Below are 5,115 nucleotides of genomic sequence, written 5' to 3'. Positions count from 1 at the left end.
CGTGGCTCAACTTGGATTAAACGATTTGTTCGTGTTCACGGGTTATTTCATTGGTCACACGTATCACATCGGTCACCCGCTGCGATATCGATACTGAAACATCTTCCTTAATCCTTGGTTATGCTCATCAAATCACCGTAGCTAATCATCTTAACTTTTTCAATTCATTTTTTTACAAAAATTGGTATAACATATAATATAATAAGGATGATGTATCCCAGGAAATATATAATTTATTTTAAACTCTTGTTGGGTTTAATTATTTACGTAATATAGAAATAAAAGAAAAATAAAAATGTATTAGTAATTTTGAAATTCAATTGAAAAATTATTTGAAAATTATTTAAAAAAGATTATGACTCTTTGTACATTGGAAACTTTTTTCTTTCATCTTACTCTATCCATTTATCTTGTTTAATTTGCATACCACACTCGGTAACGCCATATCATGTCGTTAAACGTATAATGTGAATTTTACTTAACCTTTGCGATAATGAAAGTATGAACGTCTCTTAATTCGCACGAAAAAACGAAACAGTCTCTGTTTATAAATAATCCAAACATAAAACAATAAATATGATCTATAAGTTTTTCTTTACGTTATGTATCTCATATCATTGTTCGAAAAATTAATATTCTTTATTTCCACTATTATCTACGTAAAATTAAATGAGTCATATATTATTGACAGAAAATACACAAAAAAAAATATCATTAAACACATAAACATATAACGGTAAATCAAAATAATCATAAAATACTTATTATATTTATATGTGCGTATGTGATTTGTATTATTCATAAAGTCAATCAAAGTAATACAAAAATCTTCCTCTCTTTAAGATATTAAATACAATATTATTATTCTCGTTTCTTCATAAAATTCTTATCCAGTCGTTATCGATGACCTTATTTTACGCGCTTTTTTCTTTCAACACTTAAAATACTCGAAAGCTATATTATAAAAAAACAAGCAAAAAAGAGACACACAAAGAGAGAGAGAGAGAGAGAGAGAGAGAAAGAGAAGGAGAGAAAGAGAAAAAAAGTAATTTAATGAATATTGGATCGTTGAACGTCATCATTCGAGGTTATCATCGTTATCGCGTTAGCGAGTCATTACGGACCTACCGAATATGTTGCACAGGCCGAACGAAGCAGGGAACCACGGAAAACGAGCTTACAGAGGTTATCTCCTCTATAACCAGTTACAAGCCGGTCGGATGCTAAACGGACAAAAAGGAAAAGCGAAAGATCGCATTTTTACGCGTTGCCGGTTAACACGAAAGAAAGCAATGAATTTCTTCTTATCTTTGGGGAACCTTAAAATCGTACAAGCTATATTATCTCGATCGTTTACAAATCTGCCGAATAAAAAGGATAAGTATGGGATAAAATACAACGTAGGTAAAACGTAAAATAATGAGCGTGAAAATCAGATACGTAGATACATATATGTTTAATAGAAAGAAAAAATTATTATATTGATTAATTCTCTCTCTCTCTCTCTCTCTCTCTCTCTCTCTTTTTCTCTAACTTTCATATTAAAATAAATACTGGTAATAATTACATTATATAATAATAAAGGTTTACTTACGAGCGTCTAAATATATGAAATATAATCCTGGACTGAACCGAAACGTAAGATGTCTACGGTTCCTTCAAAATGACTTCTAAAAGGTCTAAGCACTGATATTATCAACAAGGGTCTGGAAACAAGAAAAGAAAAGGACAACAGAAAGAAAGATTCATTCTCTGTGTTATTATGTTTTTAATAGCGACCTTACCTACATATTTTTTCAATGAATTACTTTTATAGAGATAAACAGTTCCATACGTTTAGATCGTCAAATGTTATAAAAATGGTTTTATGAACCAATTATTTTTTAAAGGAAAAAAAATAAACCAAAAAGTAAAAAAGAATGGGAAAAATAAAAAAAAAATATAAGAGAAGAGACTAGTCACCTTTCGTAGGAGCAATTTGCAGCATCGATAGACTGGTTTTCGTGACGTTGAACACATCGACTATCTTCGTGGACACTCGTAACCAACAATATACTCGTTGAGTACTGGTTATGATGAATGAAGGAGCAAGAAGGAGGTAGGAGGAAAGAAGGCAGAGCGTTCCGTAGGGCAGAGGTGTCGTTACGTCCTCCTCGCACTCTTATATCTTCTCCTTACTCTTTCTCTCTCTTTCCCTTTCTCTCTCTTTCCCTCTCTCTCTCTCTCTCCCTCTCTCTCTCCCTCTCTCTCTCTCTCTCTCTCTCTCTCTCTCTCTCTCTCTCTCTCTCTCAAAGGAAGTAACAGTATCTGAAAGTGGATGGATTCCGTGCGAGGTGTGTGAGATGTGCAGGGACCATGTGGATTGTGTGTAGAATGAACGCAAACTGTGAGGGTAATTTGCAACACTGGCAATTTACATAATTAGCAGTTCTGAACTCCAGTCCCTTGAACGACCCCCACCCCCAAGATATTTCTACTCTTTCTCTCTCCTCTCTTTTTCTCTTTCTCTCTCTCTTTCTCTCTCTCTCCCTCTCTCTCTCTCTCCCTCTCTCTCTCCCTCCCTCTCTTTCTCTGTCTGTCTTTTTCACTCACTCAACTTCCTTGCCATACCACTTACCTGCAAAGCTAAAGCAAAAGGAAGAGAGCACCAAGAACTCCAAGAGCCAAAACGTGCTCCCGAACGAAACAGTGGCGTAGAATTCCGTAAACTGTCGACTTCCATAAGACAATTTGTTAATGTCTATTTCTTATTTATTATCATCTAGTTCGAAATAAATAATTAACTTTATCGGCTCACTACGATCAATTATCTAGGATGATAATAATTAATAATTCATATATATAATGATCAATAATCTAGATAAAATACAATCTAGATTTGATACATATGTTTATTATTTATAACGGATATTATAAATAATGAACATACCTCTCGATAATAAAATGAAATCGATTAGTATTTAAAATTATATAAACTCGTCAAATGAAAAACTATGAAAGAATCTAACGTATTTTATGTAATCGATAAAGTCGAGCGAATAATATTCTGTTCATCATTCTGTTTGCCTCTCTCTCTCTCTCTCTCTCTCTCTCTCTTTCTTTTTCTCTTTCTGTTTCTGGTAATACGGGTAAACAAACTTGCTCGAATGATAAATGCGATATAATTATAGATCGAACGTCGAAACAATCTTCTAAAACATCGTGGCGACCGACGGAGAACGAGATAAATGAATCTAGAACGGCGCTCCTTCGCGCTAATTACCAGTTGAGTGAGTAATAAGCGATTAACAGTGGCACGCCTACCAAATGTAAATGAGTCTCGTTTGGGAAGACGATCATCGCGGAAGTTAGAAAGAGTTTAAATGAGTCGATCGTCGAAAGAAAAAGAAAGAAAGAGAGAGAGGATAGGTTTATTATAACTTATTTATTATTAAAATCGATGCTTAAAATGCAGACGTTTGATCTACGATCACCTTCGTTATTCTGATATTAACATGCTTTAATATGTAATTGTCACATGATTTCGATATCTCGTTTATCTTTCGAAATTCCTCGTGGGTGTATCGATCGATCCGGTCCCCTTTTCGTTTTTGAATAATTATGCGTCGAAAAAAGGTCGGGCCCAAAATACATCGCGTGCCTCCACTAGTTGATTCTCTCTTTCTCTCTCTCTCTCTCTCTTTCTCTCTCTCTCTCTCTCTCTCTCTTTCTCTCTTTCTTTCCCTTTCTTTTTATCTCTTTCAGTCTTTTTCTTTTTCTCTCTTCCTCTCTTTCCTTCTTCCTTTCTCTACATCCTCGACAAACCTTTTAATTCCGAACGAAACGATTTCACTGTCGACTCGTTACGCGAGTTTCTCTATGTAAATGCCCAGAAATGTGATGTATTATAGGCAGGATATCTACTCGAAATAATGATCTTACAATGTTGAGAAGGATCGAGAACTTACGATTCTCTCTCTTTCACTCTCTTTTTCTTTCTTTTTCTCCTTCCATCTCTTTTTTTCTTTCCTTTTCTTTGTCTGAAATTAAACTCCGATAAAAATCACATCCTTTCCTTGAAAATCTTTTGAAAGAATAATATTTACATCCTTTCGATCCCAAGCACGCATGCATATATAGGTAAGCAACCCCGTTATATGCACACGAACGCTTAATTACGGTGGAGAACTTCCATGTGCCATAATTATTCATTTTGGAAGCGGCGATTATAAAGCGATTACGTGGAAGAATCGTTTCTTATCTTCGCGTAGAAAGAACTTCCGAAAAGGAGAGGGCATACACGATCATTTTCGCGTTGGCAATTTGTCGGACACGTTGCATAGTTATAAAGCGGTAATCAAGGATGATCATTGCATTAATATCATGAGTTTAAAAGCACCGTTTTCATCATCGCGAAATTGCTCCACGAGGAGTCGGGGGTTGGAGGTGATCGAGGAGGGAGCGAAAGGGACATAGGGGGTGGGGTGAAGAGAAAGATCGTAATCGCGATCGCGTCGAGAGCAAGATGTTTTACGTCGAGAAAGACGATTTATCGATCTTTCGATGAATAAACCGTTCGAACGAAGCCACGGAGAGGCCCAATTACTTAAAGTCGATTCTCTTCTATCGCCATGGATCGGCCGGCATTGTTTCAACGGTATATATTACAATTCCGTTCTACTACCATTTTAACTTTCTCATCGATATTCTTTAATAAATCGAGAGAACCTATCGTAACTCTGTTAGATTTATCGCGCGATCAATCGCATTGGCACGATTTTCGAAAGTTTTTACGTCATCCAAAGATACGAATAGCAACGAATAAACGTAGATATGTTATAAATAGAAATTTCATTCTTATCTTATTCGGGAGAAATAAAACGACAATATATCGTTATCGTTGATTGCGTCGATATAATTTATTTCGCTATATCGTTAAAGCACGAACTGAATCTTCGGGACGATCGTACAATTCTATGTCTTCGTACGACAAATAAAATCACAATTTCTTATTTACAAGATTATTTACATTTAGTATGGGACATATTTTACTACACGACCGTCGGCGCAAAACGAATTATTCTTTTCTTTTTATTTTTTGTTTTTCTTCGAATTTCAAAGCGGAAGATTCATTTG

Source organism: Vespa velutina, chromosome 9, assembly GCF_912470025.1.
Source record: "Vespa velutina chromosome 9, iVesVel2.1, whole genome shotgun sequence".
Classification (NCBI taxonomy): domain Eukaryota; kingdom Metazoa; phylum Arthropoda; class Insecta; order Hymenoptera; family Vespidae; genus Vespa; species Vespa velutina.
The sequence above is the reverse complement of the archived record's forward strand: the minus strand, read 5'-3'. Positions refer to the sequence as shown.